This window comes from Astyanax mexicanus, unplaced genomic scaffold, assembly GCF_023375975.1.
Source record: "Astyanax mexicanus isolate ESR-SI-001 unplaced genomic scaffold, AstMex3_surface scaffold_39, whole genome shotgun sequence".
Taxonomy (NCBI): domain Eukaryota; kingdom Metazoa; phylum Chordata; class Actinopteri; order Characiformes; family Acestrorhamphidae; genus Astyanax; species Astyanax mexicanus.
Genome location: NW_026040049.1, coordinates 1,075,755 through 1,093,796, shown reverse-complemented (window position 1 = coordinate 1,093,796; position 18,042 = coordinate 1,075,755). Strand labels below are relative to the sequence as shown.

Sequence of the window (18,042 nt, the reverse complement as noted above, 5' to 3'; positions counted from 1 at the left end):
GGAGTTTTATCCATCGTTGAGTGCTATCTCGTATACTTGTTAATAGTGGATTAAAGTTTAAAGAAAACAGCTCTGACAAATTAGAGTAGAGTTAGGGTAGAGTTTTTTTGTTTTTTCTTTCAGACTCCAACTTTCTTTTCTTAATGGTAAAATATAAGATTTATTCCAATTAATAGAGTATTCTGATAAATATATAAATAAATATTAACCAGCCTAATGGTTTCAGAAAGTGAAATTTTTGGATTCTATAAATAAAGTAATATATCATCTGCATATAAACTCATTTTTCTGAATCACTACACCATTTATTTGGTCATTCTGGCAAATTGCTGATTCAAGAGGTTCTAAAAACATAGCAAACATCAGGGGTGACAATGAACACCCTTGTCTTTTACCCCATACAGACTAAACTGTGATGATATTATATTATTAGGATTGATTACTGCTTTAGGAGAATGATATATATATGTCTTAATCCACTGAATGAAATTATTACCAAATCCAAATGTTTCGAGAACTATAAATAAAAAAAATCCAATTTACTCAATCAAATGCTTTTTCTCCATGAAGAGACACTATAATTGTTTCCATTTTTTTTTCTCTGGGAGATATTAATAATGTTAAATAAACAACGCATATTATCTGAAGTAGGAGACATTTCTGGTGAATCGTTTAATTTAATTAAAGATTCCCATTCTTTCTTAAAGAACTCTCTAAAATTTAAGTCCTTAAGAAGCGGTATATTAAAACACCATCTTCCAAAAGTTTTTTCAGTTGGGTACTGAAGAGTAACTGTTTATTTTACCTTGAGTGTATTGACAAATATCTTTCAGTTATGATTACTTATCTTAGTATCTATAATTACATAATCATTGTGTGAAACCTTGTATTCTATATGCATTAACCAATACTCACATTGTATTTGATCATTTTTACTCACAGTGTATTTTACACGCATTTATATAGAAGATTAACCAATAATCACAATATATTCTTTACATATATAGTAAAACACTGTTTGATCAGGCATGTGACTAACACAGACTTTATTGTAACAAATTAACCCACATGATACATAAGGCGTTTACTAACACATAGGATCTATTGTATGGCGGACTAACCACGCGCTACTAACACATTAACATATAACATATGAAATCTATTGTGTGACGTGTGTAGCTCATGCTTGAAGCCATAGGCGTAGGAACCGGGGGGGATGGGTGGGACATGTCCCACCCAATATTAGAAACAGGTGGATTTGTCCCCCCCAAAAATGATATCAGTTCGCTCACGTCAGCCGTAATATTAATGAGGAGACAGACCGGACCAATCGGAGGAGGAGAGTCAGTTTGCTGTTGGGGAAGCCCCGCCCCCTCGCTGTGAGATTTAGCAGCGGGATCGGGCTGCAGCAGCTTCAGCTGATTTTAAAACAGATCTGGATATACGGAGATTTTACTAACAGAAAGGTAACGATAGGCTAACCACGTAAACTGTGATGATATGTTTCTGATAGCTGGATAAAAATACACGTCTCTGAATCAGCACACAGTTTAAACCCACTGTGATTAATAAACTGCAGCTGTGAGAGTGAGTTAGTTTAACTTAAATTAATTAGATAGGGAGTCAGGGTTAAAGAAAAATATATATATATATGTAATGTTCAACTTGACCTGTATCTGATCAGCTAATTACTATTTCATTTTCAAACTGTTTATTCATTTAGGATTACAGGATTTACTGTGAGCTATAATGAACGAAAATTGATTTAACTAACTAGTTATCTAGAAGCTACATGTAGTGGATAGTCAGAATTTAGTACAGTACTTTAAGTTGGTAGTTTAAAGCAGTTACTTAACCCCGATCACTGCCCTAAACTAGTGTTTTCCACCTGATCAGCTAATAAACAGTCATTTACTGAGTTTACCTGTTAAAATCCTTTAGCCCCCTATGGAGCCTAAATTAATCATGTAAATCCAGCAGTGTATTAGCCACATCATACCACCACTTACTTTATTAAATGTCTTTAAACAGAGGAAGCTCTAGAATATGCAGAACAGTGTTAATATGCAGTAGAATATGTAAGAACGGGGTTGAGAAACACTGCTGTAACGTGACTTCTGTTCATTTGTATTTCACAGTAAGACCACATATCCTGACGTTTATAAAAATCTCTATGAAACGTAAAGTTACATTCTTTTACATAAAAGGACACCATCTTAAGAAGAGCTCTCAGTAGAAAAAAATAAAAGTGCAGGAGAAAATGTAAATATACAACAGAATTGACATGCCAATACATAATAATAATAATAATAATAATAATAATAATAATAATAATAATAATAATAACCAAATCTGTAATATTATTTTAAATATTAGGTGATAACTGATCATTTTTGTTATATGTACATAATTCAGACATTGCTTGCATAATTTTTCTAACAACAGTAGCTGTAACGTGGAGTAACCTGTTTAGGTTGTAAAATCACCTTATAATAATAATTTACTTTTAATTAAAAGTAATTTCCACAAATGTTGTTCTAGGAAACTATTGGGTGGGCTTGGGTTCATATTGGCAAATGTGTCCCCCCCAATATCAAGCCCGCTCCTACGCCCTTGCTTGAAGCATTTCGTTCACTGCATGTCTCTGACTAACGGCCATCAATCATCAGCTAGTGCACTCTGTACGAACTGAATTGATACAAAGGAGGCTTCGGGACGAACAGGGCGGCACTGTCTGATTACTGAAACAATACCACACTGTCCGGCTGGATACACTCAAGGCCAAACACTAGTGGTCCGGTCAGACCTGTGAAACTTGAGCACTAACACATGAAATTACGCATACTAACATGAGATGATTTTAGCAACGCCTCATCAGCAGGTTTCACGTCATTTGGGGTATAAACATGGAGTCAGATCAGAGGGGGGTCAGAACTTATACTGAGACAGCTAATAATTGGTTTTGTATGTTCTCCTGGATTTGTGTTTTGGCAATATCAGCTACAATAGAATTACTTGTAAGAAAAAAATCAATACTCCAATCTCCAACTGTCTCTCTCTGAGACCCAGATCATCCATGTATTGTTTTATCATTTCGTTTGAATGCCATATTTGAAAGGAAGGAGAGATATTGGAGCGGTCAATGTTGGGATCCAACACTGTATTAAAATCCCCTCCAATGATAATTTTTGAACCTGAATAATTTATTAAGCATGAAAAAAATTCTGAAATAATGCTGGATCATCTTTATTAGGGCAATAGATGCTAGTAATAGTAACGTTTTTGTTATTTATTAGTGCATTAATAATAACAAAACGTCCCTCTGAGTCTGTTATGGTTGAGTTATGGATTATAGAAATATCTTTACTGACTAAAATTGCCACACCCCTTTTGTTAGAGTTAAAGGAAGCCCAATAAACATGGTTACAAATGTTTTATGTTCAGAATCTGTGAGGTGGGTTTCTTGTAAGAGACTGATATGGGCTTTAAGCTTACTCAGATGACTGAATATTTTGTTCTTTTCACTGGTGAATTGATACCATGAATATTCCAGCGAACAATTTTTATAGTAGACATTATGGTATGCTATTGGTTTTAATACAGCATAATAGGCCACTAGTCATTGGTTAAGGCAGTGGGAAAATATAATAACAAAACTCATCATAAGTGAGCAAAGAACAAAATCTAGCACTAGAAAACCCCCCTTTTCACAAAACTCATTATTTTGATGATAGATTTTTTCTAACTGAAAACCCTTAACAGGACAACACATATTTAGAAATAACCAAACACCAAGAGTGAAAATATAGACGCAAATAATATTCAGGCTATGGGTGTTATTTAGAGGTTTGTGTTGTATTAAACACATATATACAGATTAATATAGCCATGGTGTAGTTTACATATCTCTGTATAGTTTTCCATCAAGGTACAGCCTATCTACTGAGACTGTGGTGCGTATTCCTTTCTTGATGTGTTCTCTTCTGATCTGGAAGAGTACTTTTCTTCTTTCTTGAATTAACTTAGGGAACTAATCGTTAAGACCCTAAATGTTCCCTTTAAGTTCTTTTCCCGTTGCTTTTTACAAGCTCCTTTTGTTTATATCTTTCAAATTTGGCAACTATGGGTCGCGGGTAGGTGTTGTTTTTCCGACCTATGTGGTGAGTTTGCAACAATCAGTGCAGGTTGTTTGTTTCGTGTTTGTTTCCTATTTATGTTTACTCCACTACTGTACTTCAGGACTTTAATACTTTGTAACAGCTTGCCTGCACTACCACTTTCTCGTTCACTAAATCTGACTCTGCATTTATTTCCCACAAAATCTTACAGCACTTCATGCTTCCCTCTGCTGAAAACTTTTATGGAGATGTGGATTTTATTTTCCAGCAGGACTTGACACACTGCCACACTGCAGAAACTATATAATATTCTAATTTTCTGAGACACTGATTTTTGGGGTTTTATTAGCTGTAAGCCATTGTGAAGTCAAAAATTAAAAGGTTTTCAAGAAATAATAATTAAAAAGGAAAATAATTATAATAAATATTAATTAATAAAAATAAATGAATGAATAAATATAAATCAAGGATTAAAAAAGAAGAGGCAACGCATCAAATATCCAACAAACCGAAACTTCTAGGAGGCGCGCGGGCGGTAGAAGACGACACGCAGAGGAAGAGAGCAGTGTTGCCAACTTAGCGAATTTGTCGCTATTGTGGCGTGGAAGAGGAAGGAGGACCCGAGAGACTCATGACAAGTACTCAAAGCTCTTTTATTTAACTGGCTTGCCACTCGCTTACAGCCTTTAACAAGGCTAGGAGAGCGAAACCCAACTGCCCGCACACACACAAACACACCCAGGTCCCTAAACCTCCCACTAAACTACATTATGGTGAGTGCCCTAACTGGCACTCATCTGCATGGCCCCTCCCCATAACCTAGGCAACGGGGGAGGGACCAACCACGTAGCCTGGCACACACAGACACATACACACAGAGGCGGGCACACAGAGACAGGCACACACAGGCACACACGCACACACACACAGACGCCACATAGCCCCCCCCTCAAGGGTCAGCCGTCCCGGCGACCCCACAAACCCAACATAACCCCGTGAACAACAAAACATGTGTTTTTTTTTTTTTTTTTTTTTACAATTATTCACAAACAAAGTCCCGAAGGTGGGCGGGCGGCCTCCTCACCCGCGGCAGCCTGGAGGGGCCGGGCAAAGCGCCACCCGCCAGCGGCTCCGAAGAGCCAGAGTTCGGGTCAGGCCCGGGTGCAGGGCCGGCGGGTACTGCACCGCCGTCCCCAGTGTCCAGCAGCTTCGGCCTATACGGGGCCAGCCTGTCCCGGTGCACAATCATAGTGCGTCTGCCCCACCGGATCCTATACACAACCTCCCCCAGCCTGGACAGCACCCGGCACGGACCCACCCAGGCCGACTGAAGTTTCGGGCACAGTCCTTTCTTTCGTTGAGGGTTGTACAGCCACACCCTCGCCCCCGCCTCCAACGGGTTCCCGAAGCAGCGCGTATCATACGCGCGCTTCTGCTTCTGTCCGGCAGCTGACTGGTTCGAGCGTGCGAGCCCGTGCGCAAAGTCCAGTGAAGACAGAAGGTCCGAAACGAAAGCGGGCGTGTCCTTAGCGTCCTCACCCCCGTCAGGAGGCGCCCCGAAGGCCAGAGCCACCGGCGTCCGCAGCTCGCGACCAAACATAAGCAGAGCCGGCGTGAATCCTGTCGTCTCCTGCACGGCCGAGCGGCAGGCCAGCAGCACGACCGGTAGATGTTTGTCCCAGTCGCGCTGGCCTTTGCTCGACACCATGGCCAACTGCGCTGCCAGCGTGCGGTTAAACCGCTCCACCAGCCCGTCACTCTGCGGATGAAGGGGCGTCGTCCTGGTCTTGTGGATGCCCAAGATGCGGCAGACCTCCGCCATGACCTCCGACTCGAAGTTCCTCCCCTGGTCGCTATGCAGCTCCTCCGGAACCCCGAATCGACAGAAGAACTCCCGCACCAGGACATCTGCAGTAGTGACCGCCCCTTGGTCCGGCACCGCGTAGGCCTCCGGCCACTTTGTAAAGTAATCCATCGCCACTAAGACATAGCGGTTCCCAGAGTCCGTCACCGGGAAGGGGCCCAACACATCCACGGCCACCCGCTCCATCGGGCCGCCGCACTGATAGGGGTGAAGTGGGGCGCGGGGCGCCCTCGCGGGGCCTTTCTTGGCGGCGCACACGTCACAGCAGTGCACGAATAGCTCCACATCAGTCCTGCACCCAGGCCAATAAAAGCGTTGTCTCAGGCGCTTCAGGGTTTTGGTAACGCCAAAGTGCCCAGCCCCAGGCGACCCATGGACTCCCCGTAGGACCGAATCCCTAAGCGCCCGCGGTATCACCACCTGAAACACGCGCTGCCCGTTCGCCGGATCCTCCCAGGTATGACACAGCACGCCATCAGACAAGCTAAAGCTAGCCCAGTTGGAGCGTAGCGCTTTAGCGACCGGACCCAACGGCACCACCTCCTCCCACGACGGCGTGACATTCGCCTCGAGCGCGTGTACGGCCCACATTAAGTCGCGATCCGCCCGTTGCGCATCTCGGATCTGTTCCACGGACACCTGGGCCACCACTACGCCGCCGGTCACATCCGCTGAGACTGCAGCGCAATGAGCAGTGTCAGCGGATTTCTCCTCCGCACGAGCGCAATGCTTACAGTCCAAGGCCACACACGGCCGGCGCGACAAAGCGTCCGCGTTACCATGGCTACGGCCCGGTCGGTGCACAACCTCGAAGCTAAACTCCTGGAGCCTAGATATCCAGCGTGCGAGCTGGCCCTCGGGCTCGCGGAAACGCATGAGCCACTGAAGCGAGGCGTGGTCGGTGCGCAGCAGAAACGGGACCCCATACACATATGGTCGGAAATGCTTAAGGCCCTCGACCACCGCGAGTAGCTCCCGGCGCGTCACGCAATAGTTACGCTCCGCCTTGTCTAGGCGGCGACTATAGTATGCTATTACGCGCTCCGAGCCATCCTGAACGTGTGATAGAACCGCTCCGAGGCCACGGTCGCTCGCATCCGTATCCACAATGAAGCTCTCCGACATATTCGGATACGCCAGAACAGGAGCATTGCATAGACGGCTTTTTAGCTCCTCGAACGCTCGCTCCGCCTCGTCAGACCAACGGAATGTCACACCCGGTCTAGTTAAATTGTGAAGCGGCGCCGCCACGTCCGCGAACCCCCTGATAAACCGCCTGTAATACGACGCGAGCCCCACAAAACTACGAACCATTTTCGCGTTACGCGGGACAGGCCAGTCACGGACAGCCTCCGTCTTTTTAGGGTCGGTTTCCACACCAGCACCGCTCACTACATGGCCCAGAAAATTCACGCGCTGCCTCAGCAAGTTACACTTCGCCGGGTTGAGCTTCAGGTTAGCCGCCTGAATCGCGCCGAGCACCACCTCGAGGTGAGAGAGCGCGGAGTCGAAGTCGGTCCCGTGCGCCATGACGTCATCCAGGTAAACAACGCAGCACGAACGCGGGATCCCGCTTAACACGCGCTCCATAAGACGCTCGAAAGTAGCCGGCGAGTTACACAACCCAAACGGGAGCACCGTGAAATGCCATAGAGCCGAGCCAAGCGAGAAAGCGGTTTTCTCCCTATCCCCTTCAGCCAGGGGCACCTGCCAATACCCGCTCCTCAAATCTAGCGAGCTGAACCAGGCTGAGCCTGACAGCTGATCTAGCGTATCGTCGATCCTGGGAAGCGGATAAGAGTCGAGCTTCGTGACGGCGTTAAGTCGGCGATAATCAACACAAAAACGCCAATTCCCGTCCTTCTTTTTTGCAAGGACCACCGGGGCCGACCACGGGCTGCTCGAAGGCTCAATAACGCCCGCACTCGCCATATCACGGACTAACTGCTCAGCCGCCACGCGTTTCGCAAATGCCAGACGGTGCGGTCTCAGCCTGATGGGCTGGGCGTCGCCTGTGTTTATAGAATGAAACGCGAGGCTAGTCCTAGTACACTCGCGCTCAGACACAGCGAAGCTAGCGCGAAAACGCTCAATCAGGTCGCGTAAGCGCAGTTGTTGGGGCTCTGATAAGCCCACACAACTGCGCTCCAGCATCTCTTCAATCGGATCGGTAATTAACCCCGCATCTAACGGACCCTCGACCGTATCATGCACCGAATCACACACATTGCCGCCCCCCGGTTCACTTACCCCGCACTCGTCGCATTTCTCTACGGGGAGTCCAGTCACCAGCACCGAGCCCCGTGCACAGTCAATAACGGCTCCAACGCGTGCGAGCAGGTCCTTGCCCAGAATGCACGGATCGTTGATGTGCCCAACCCAGAACTCCTGCTGAAAGGGGCCCTTGCCAACATCAACAGTCAGCTCCGTTAATCCCAGGAGAGCGATAGGATCTCCGGTGGCCGAAGAGAGAGCGATGCGCCGGCTGCAGTCCACCCCAAACTCGCCTGCCACATCCCTTGCGAGCTCAGGCTTTATCAGCGAGACTGACGAGCCCGTGTCCACCAGCGCATCCACCATCACTCCATTCAGCGAGCACGTCAGAAAATAGCCGCCGGGTCCGACAGCTCCGTGATTAGATTCCGAGGGTAAGCCTATAATCCCTGGGGCCACCGTAACCCTCACTTGGTGGTCCCGGCTCCGTTTCCCCGACCGGCCGCACTGCGCTCGCTTGTGGCCACGCCCCCCGCAATGCCAGCACTCCAGTTGTGCCTCAGGCCGGCTCCGCCACCATCTCGGTGGATCATGGGCTCCGGGCGACGCCCCCCATGGTTCCGGATGGCTGGACAGGATGAGTTCGGACCGCTCAGCCACCTCCACCGCGGCCTCCAGGGTCTGTGGGTCGGCCAGTCTCACATGTTTGTGCAGCTCGCCTGGCTCCAGGGCGCGCAGGAAATTATCCAGCGCGAGACTTCTCTGAGCCGCTCGCGGGAATGCCGGATACGCTTGGCGGGTTAGCAGAGCCATCTCAGATGCCAGCACGCCCAAAGTCTCTCCTCGCTGCCGGCGCCGGTCCGCCACTAGCATTTTGGCGGCCGCCTCGGAAGGTTGACGGCTGAAACGGGTTCTCAGCGCCCGCGTTAAGTCAGACAGCTCGCAGCGGCACTCCGCGGGGAGCTCGATCAGCACTCTCAGTGCATCTCCCTGCAGCGCCAGACAGAGGTTGGCCGCCGTCTCAGCATCCGTCCAGCCCGCACGGCCCGCCACGATCTCCAGCTGAGCTTCGAAGGCCGTCCAGTCAGCGCTGCCGTCATAGCATGCCAGGCGGGGATGAGCCGTCAAGCTCGCCGTCAGCGCGCCGTCCATTCTGGGAGCCAGCGCCGCCGTCTCCACGCCATCCGCTCCGCGAGCCGGCGCTGACGTCATCGCGCCGTCCACTCCGTGAGCCGGTGCCGCTGTCCTCGCGCCATCCGCTCCGCGGGCTCGACCTTCGGACAGCCTGCTGGCGCCGTCAGGTCTGGGTCCGCTCCGCTGGCGAGTCTTGCTCCTCGTCCGCTGGTCCGCCGTTATCCTCTTCAGCCGTTCGATTTCCCCTGCCAGCATCTCCATATCATCCAGCAGGGCCGCTTCTGACACCAAATGTGGCGTGGAAGAGGAAGGAGGACCCGTGAGACTCATGACAAGTACTCAAAGCTCTTTTATTTAACTGGCTTGCCACTCGCTTACAGCCTTTAACAAGGCTAGGAGAGCGAAACCCAACTGCCCGCACACACACACACAAACACACCCAGGTCCCTAAACCTCCCACTAAACTACATTATGGTGAGTGCCCTAACTGGCACTCATCTGCATGGCCCCTCCCCATAACCTAGGCAACGGGGGAGGGACCAACCACGTAGCCTGGCACACACAGACACATACACACAGAGGCGGGCACACAGAGACAGGCACACACAGGCACACACGCACACACACACAGACGCCACACTATATTTAGCGACTTTCTTTGTAAAAAAAAAAAAAAACCGACTAGCGACAAATCTAGCGAGTTTTTGTAGTGTTATTGGAGACTTTTGGTGACTCTGAGATGAACACGCGCTCCTCAGTTACCGTCCACAGCGAGCAGGGTGCTGCCGTGAGCCCCGCCCACACCACTCACAGTGCAGTTTCTTATGGAACGCCATTTGAGTCTTTACGTCTACACAGAGAGAGTGAGAGCTGCTAACTTTCATCACGAGGAGTAGCTACTGTTCTCAGAGACTGTGCAGGACTGACACCGTCGACTAAAACCGGAGTCCAGCTATCCGCGCTTCGGAAATTCCCAGTCAGGTCATCCGCGCTTTAAATTTAGATGAGAAGCATGGATTTAAAACATAATAATAATATAAAATAAACAATACAGTGAAATTTGCCCAAATTTGCAGAGGTAATAGTCTAGGATGGACTCTTTTACGAGGTACTGGATCTGTTTTGGCATTTTGAGAAACTCATGAGAAATTTAATTTGAAGCATGGATTGAAAAAAGTAATATTAATATAAAATTCTCTCTCTCTCTCTCTCTCTCTCTCTGTTAAACACTGATGGGATTGTTTTGGTATTATATCAAATAGATAATGTACTGCACAGAATCTACAGTGAGGTGAGTTATTTTAATCCGTGTTCTTCTCGTTTCTGGGCTTAATGTATGTCTGAATTAATATAACCGACTGAAACGTGTCGGTCTCCTCTTCTCTGTGTTTTTTTAGCGTGCTCTCCGCCTGCGCGTCTGTTTACCGTAAAATCGCGCGAATACGCGCATCTAAATTTAAAGCGCGGATGACCTGACTGGGAATTTCCGAAGCGCGGATAGCTGGACTCCGGTCTACTAAACCCGGAGAGGCAGCCGGTAAGAGTTGCCAGAACATTAAGACCACCTCGGAATTGCTACTCTAGTGAAAATAGTGGATGCTGCTTTTACCATGTGGATTTTGCTAACTCTGTGATAAAGGAGATACTAGGCTATTGTGTTTAGCTAATTGTTTAGCCTGCTAATTGTTTATTTAAGCTAGATATGTTGCTAAATTCTTCTTAAGTTAGAACTATTTATGTTACTGTGTTAATTAGGCTTTTGTTGTGAAATTCACTAGCTTCTTTATTTTTCTTTCTTCTGTGTATTTTCTGTTTAAACACTGTAAAAAAAAACTGTAGTTTTTACAGGAAAACGCTGGCAGCTGTGGTTACCAGAGTTTTCCTGTTAAAATTACAGACGATAAGTAAATAACTCTACTGAAAAAAAATGTAAATTAATTTACAGTGATTGAAATCACTGCTAAATTACAATAATAATCTGTCAAGTTTACACAAATTAAATGTTAATTTTGCATAGCAGTGTTCTACATAAAAATACCCTTTCCTGTATTTTTTACCTCAAACAAATGTCTTTACTACACTGTAAAAAAAAATCTTGTCAAATTTACAGTGAAAAACTGGCAGCTGTGGTTGCCATTTTTTCACCGTAAAAAATACAGTGATCTTGTATATGGGTTCACGGTAAGGTATATTAACACTTGTAAAACAACAGTTTGAAAATGTACTAATAAAGAGGAGTTACTGTTAAAATAACGGTGAAAGTGTATATAGGCTCATGGTATAGCTGTAAGTGAATAATGATCAATTGCACAGCATTTATTGTCCAATTTTATGGCAAATTTTTGTGGTTGTCCAATAACTTTGAGTCACGCTGTAAACAACATACAGTTTTAAACAGCATTATCTTTTTCAAAAGCGCTTCATTAACTGCTCACTTACAGCACAGAGATGTGCTCGGAGAGTGAAATCACTTATATACACATAATGTAAAACCCAGGCAGGTGGATAAAACCGCTATGAAACTACATCATGGTGATGTCTAGATAAATTAATTTATAATAAGGGATGGAATTTCGTTTAAGGCCACGCTTTCTTACCCACTGATTTTTGTCACCTATCCATTTAGTTTCTCTTTCTATTGCGTTTGCAGTTATTTTACAGAAAGAGATGTTAAATTTAAGAACGATGTTTATTGCTCCTAACCCTCCTTTTTTCTTGTGTTTAAATAGTAAATCTCTTTTAGCTATTTCTCTGTAGCTTCCCCATATGAATGTGCACGTTTTCTTATTTATTCTTACAGCCCATTTTTGTGTGGGCGAAAAAACCGAAGCTAAAAAAAGGGTTTTTGGTAAAATAAAAGTATTTATAATATTTATTTTTGTTTTATAATTCAACTTTATTTTAGAATATTTTTCGATTTCTTTATCAATTTCCTCCTCTTTCTTAGACCAGTTAAAATCAACACACTGATTGTTATCAAAATATATGCCTAAAATCTTTATTTGTTTTTGTTCTTGAATGTCTATTGAAAATTTACTTTTACTCCCTGTGTCTCCAATCCATACACATTCACATTTATCTTTGTTTTAATTCAGCACCAGATACCATCTCATAGTTTTTAAAATGTTCATATATATATTCGAGATCTTTATTAGATTTAACCAGAACTGTAATATCATCCGCGTATGCGGATATGACATATTTATTACCATTAATTTGGACACCTTGTATTCTGGGATCGTCTTTGATGCATTTAATTAAAGGACTAATTGCTAGGATATATAAAGCTGCACTGAGTGGACAACCTTGCTTTACACCTCTCGAAATCTCAAGCTATTTTGACTATTCTGACACTGTTCAAACCAAATCACTGAATTAATGAGCTAAAAACAACTACAAAATCATATGGAAAACTGTGAATAAAAACAAATGAAATAAGAACTGTGTTGAAATAAAATAGTCATTGAGTGAAATCCAGTGAAAACTCAGAGTAGATGGGTCAATCCCTTTCAAGTGGGGAAGCTGCACATGACAAACGACTTGACAGCCATAATCATCAACAATAAAATAAATAAACACTTAAAATAGATCACTCTGTGTGTAACACATCTTTATAATATATGTTTCACATTTCTAACTGAATTACTGAAATAAAGTAACTTTTCAATTATATTATATTTTTTTGAGTGAAAAATCAAGCTAATCTGTCCTGCATGCTAGCTCTGTGCTGGATCGTATAGTATTACAATGTTTCAATGTTTCTGTCATATTATTTTTTTTATAAGATTATTTAGCTTTTTTTCCTTTATTTAAAAAATAAATAAAAATAAATAAAACCTCCAGTCCCTGTGTGTGTGCCATCGTCTTATGTGGTGACATTCTAAAGTCTGCTACATGAGCAGTTGCCCTGAATTATCCATACTGAGTTTTAAGTAGTTTTCCCCTTTTATCTATTTAAATTCGACTAGATAACGAATGTTCTGTGGGTATTTTTTGATAAAAAATATTTAAAAATGTTTTATCTCCTTATCTGCTGAACAGATGTTTAAAAATCTGTCCCCTGTACACAATAGTTTTGTGTCTGTGCACATGTCGAATCAATGACGACACCCTTAACCTCTTCTCTGCTGATTAAAATGATAGAAGTTCCAGGAATCATTCCAAACCCACATTATCACTAAAGCCAGAGCAGTATATTCTCTGCACTGTCACCGGGTTTGATGAAGCTGCTCTAATCTCTTGGCCTTTAACAGCTTTAGTTGATTTTACAATAGTGATAGACCAACTAGAGTACTTTATACAGGTCTGTATTTACATTCACACTCACGCAGTATTACTCACCATGCAGGACGTCCCGTGCTCCGGAGGTCTGGGACGGGTGAGCCTGTGGTCCCTGTGCTGACCTGTGTCCACACAGGGCTTCATCTCTGAAGTACTTTTCTTTGAAAGTTTAGTTCTTGTATTGGGCCCTAGTTAATTACATTTAGTTTTTTTTATGTTGTGCAAACAACTTGTCTCTGAAGAGAAATGCTGCTTAAAAAATAAAACATTGAGGCTTGTATATTTCTGGTTGCTGGAGTTCTTTTGTCTGGAGGTGAAGAGACCTGAACCCAGTGTTTCCAACTTGGCGACTTTGTTGCAATATTTAGCGACTTTTCAGACCCTCTAGCGACTTTTTTTGTAAAAAAGTGACTAGTGACAAATCTAGCGAGTTTTTGTGGTGTTATTGGAGACTTTTAGCGACTCTGAGATGAACACACACACTCTTCCGTCACTGCCCTCAGCGAGCAGCGGGGGCTGCAGTGAGCCCCGCCCACACCACTCACAGTGCAGTCTCACCCACACCACTCCACGAACACACTGTAAATAAACTGCGCATGACCAAAGCCACCACTGACTGACCCCGCCCACGTATTTACAGAGCAGGATATAAATATAAAAGTGTCTCTAGTGTGACACGAAAAGAAATCCCTTAATTTAACTCCCACAGCCTGTCACTCACCTCCTCCACAGTGTCTGCCTCCTTATAAACAGCTAAATATCTATTGATCTACTTAACAATTTTTCTATAATCGGTTTAAAAATAAAGAAAACTTAAAAAAATAAAATAAAACAAACAAACAAAAAAACAAAAAAAAAACGTACAATAACAGTTCAGGCTGCTCTTATAATAGCATTTAACAACATGGCAAAAAACTCATTTATGTAATTCACGTAAAAATGAAGTTATTGTAAAAAAAGTGACGTCCTATTTAAAAAGCAACAGACGTTTTTCATTCGTTAGAGTTTATTTGTAACATTTCTAACATATTTAAAGTGTTTTTACTCTTTTGTTTTCTCCCACAACCCTAATCCTTTACAGCTTCAAAAACATGTATTATGCAAATTAGATGATGACGTAATTTAGCGACTTCTAGCGACTTTTAGGACAGCCAATAGCTACTTTCCTTACTGAGGAAACTTCCTTACTGGCAACACTACCTGAACCCAATCCAGATGGTTTGGGGTGAGCTGGAGCACAAAGTGAAGAAGACAAAGGAGCAACAAGTGCTCATAAACACCTCTGGGAGCCGTGGAGAACGACGTTCTGCTGCTGCAGCATCTTCCAGCATGACCAGTGTGGCAGTGGGTCAGTATTGGTGTGGGGAGGCATTTTTTTGGACGGCTGCACAGACCTCCATGGGCTCGACAGAGATACCCTGACTGCTGTTAGGTACCGAGATGAGATCCTCAGAACCATTGTGAAACCATATGCTGGTGCAGTGGGTCCTGGGTTCCTCCTGATGCAGGACACTGCAGGACCTCATGTTAATAAACATAATTCTGAACAGATTTCACTCATTTAAACAGCCTAAAAACATTTTTAAAAAACTCAGTTTTATTGCTCTACTCATTAAAAAATGTGGGGTTTAAATCAAGTTTGGGCTCATGATGACAGTTTATGGGGCGGGTCACGCAGAACACCACCCAGATAGGGACTTAAACTCAACACCCCAGTGCTGGGAGGTGAACGTGTTATCCACTACGCCACCATCCAGCTTTATCTCTCATTTGTAAAGTTGCTGTTTTGGAAATATGTGTGGACAGAGTGTGGTAATGCCAGGTTTCATCATTGTTTCTCTTCTGATGAAAACGTACGGACTAAAAATGCTAATGTAGCTAACAGGTGAGGGAAACCAATTAGCCCAGCAGTTAGCACTGAAGGTACAATGCTAATGTAGCTAACAGGTGAGGGAAACCAATTAGCCCAGCAGTTAGCACTGAAGGTACAATGCTAATGTAGCTAACAGGTAAGGCAAGCCACTTAGCCCAGCAGTTAGCACTGAAGTTACAATGCTAATGTAGCTAACAGTTAAAGAAAGACAATTAGCCCAGCAGTTAGCACTGAAGTTACAATGCTACTGTAGCTAACAGTTAAAGAAAGACAATTAGCCCAGCAGTTAGCACTGAAGGTACAAGGCTAATGTAGCTAACAGGTAAAGAAAGACAATTAGCCCAGCAGTTAGCACTTAAGGTACAATGCTAATGTAGCTAACAGTTAAAGAAAGACAATTAGCCCAGCAGTTAGCACTGAAGGTACAAGGCTAATGTAGCTAACAGTTAAAGAAAGACAATTAGCCCAGCAGTTAGCACTGAATGTACAAGGCTAATGTAGCTAACAGGTAAAGAAATACAATTAGCCCAGCAGTTAGCACTGAAGGTACAATGCTAATGTAGCTAACAGTTAAAGAAAGACAATTAGCCCAGCAGTTAGCACTGAAGGTACAAGGCTAATGTAGCTAACAGGTGAGGAAAGACAATTAGCCCAGCAGTTAGCACTGAAGGTACAATGCTAATGTAGCTAACAGTTAAAGAAAGAGAATTAGCCCAGCAGTTAGCACTGAAGGTACAAGGCTAATGTAGCTAACAGGTGAGGAAAGACAATTAGCCCAGCAGTTAGCACTGAAGGTACAATGCTAATGTAGCTAACAGTTAAAGAAAGACAATAGCCCAGCAGTTAGCACTGAAGTTACAATGCTAATGTAGCTAACAGTTAAAGAAAGACAATTAGCCCAGCAGTTAGCACTGAAGGTACAAGGCTAATGTAGCTAACAGTTAAAGAAAGACAATTAGCCCAGCAGTTAGCACTGAAGGTACAAGGCTAATGTAGCTAACAGGTAAAGAAAGACAATTAGCCCAGCAGTTAGCACTGAAGGTACAAGGCTAATGTAGCTAACAGGTGAGGAAAGACAATTAGCCCAGCAGTTAGCACTGAAGGTACAAGGCTAATGTAGCTAACAGGTAAAGAAAGACAATTAGCCCAGCAGTTAGCACTGAAGGTACAAGGCTTCAACCCTTACTGTCCAGAGTTGTAAACCTCATGAATAATTAATAACCTCATAATCATCAACGTTTCCACAACTTTTCCATATGATTTCAGGAGTGTTACAATACCTGTTAGCACTTAGCACTGTGCTAATTGGTGGAGTAATTCATTTCAATGCTTGTTAGCTTTGTTTACTTCTTATCCCAAATGCTAATAGGTGAGTTATAATCACCCATTACTTTTTTTTAGCATTGTTAGCATCTTATCTCCAGTGCTAATAATTGGTGGGGCGTACTTTTCAATAGGCTGTTAGCATCATTAGCATTGAATATAGCCCCAACGCTATTTGGTTAGGATATTAGCTTTCATAGCCTTGCGAGTGCACTGCTAGCTGGTTCAACAGTACTACTATTATTACTTGTTAGCATCATTAGCCTTGAAACTCCAGTACTAACTAAGGGGCTATGAGCTTCCATTACTTATTAGCATCATTAGCATCGTAGCTGTAATAATGTATGGAGTACAGTCTCCCACTTCATTAGCCCTTTCACCTCAGTGCTAATTGGTGGGGTAGAATCATACACTGCTTGTTGATGGAAAAATATTAGCTTAAATAGCCTTGCAGCTAACGAGATAATTGGCTTGTTAGAAACTAACACAGGTAGTTTGTTCATTAGCCCGGGTGCTAATTGATGGGGTATAATAATAATCAATCATTGCTGGTTAGCTACATTAGCATTGTATCCCCAGTGCTAACTGGTGAGCTATAAGGTTCCATTACTTATTAGCATCAGTAGCCCTGTACTGTAGTAATGTATGGGTTATAGTCCTCCTTAGCTTCATTATTCATGTAGCATTAAAGCTAACGGGTGGGACACAGTACCACCAAAACAAGCTAGTAGTTTGTTAGCATTGTCATCGTTTAAGTCAAAAGTAAAAAAGTACTTAAACAAAACTTTTAGGTGGGGTGATTTTAGGGTGAACTATCGCTTTAATCTGGCTCTTAGCCAACATGAAAAAACCTCACATCTCAATCCAACAGATTTATAATAAACTATAAAACAGAATCACAGTTTATACTTTTATTAGCCCTTAATTTATCAGTCCTGCTGCTTCCAGGGTGCTGCCCCCTGCTGGACAGTGTGTGTGTGTGTATAGTGTGTGTATAGTGTGTGTGTGTAGTGTGTGTGTGTGTGTATATAGTGTGTGTGTATAGTGTGTAGTGTGTGTGTATAGTGTGTAGTGTGTGTGTATAGTGTGTGTGTGGTGTGTGTGTATAGTGTGTGTGTAGTGTGTGTATAGTGTGTGTGTATAGTGTGTGTGTGTATAGTGTGTGTGTATAGTGTGTGTGTATAGTGTGTGTGTGTGTAGTGTGTGTATAGTGTGTGTGTGTGTATAGTGTGTGT

General features: G+C 43.6%; 1 long non-coding RNA gene across 4 annotated transcripts; it reads left to right on the top strand.

The window, feature by feature from the left end:
* Positions 1-15,509: 15,509 nt before the first annotated feature.
* On the top strand, positions 15,510-16,317 carry LOC125794098 (uncharacterized). Of its 4 annotated transcripts, none has more exons than XR_007433612.1 (5): positions 15,510-15,620; positions 15,745-15,782; positions 15,845-15,906; positions 16,031-16,092; positions 16,279-16,317. It is a non-coding gene; the product is annotated as an uncharacterized LOC125794098 (long non-coding RNA). The 4 variants fall into 4 exon arrangements; XR_007433610.1 differs by lacking the exon at positions 16,279-16,317 and adding an exon at positions 16,155-16,271; XR_007433611.1 differs by lacking the exon at positions 16,279-16,317 and having other exon boundaries at positions 16,031-16,147.
* The last annotated feature ends 1,725 nt before the right edge of the window (positions 16,318-18,042 follow it).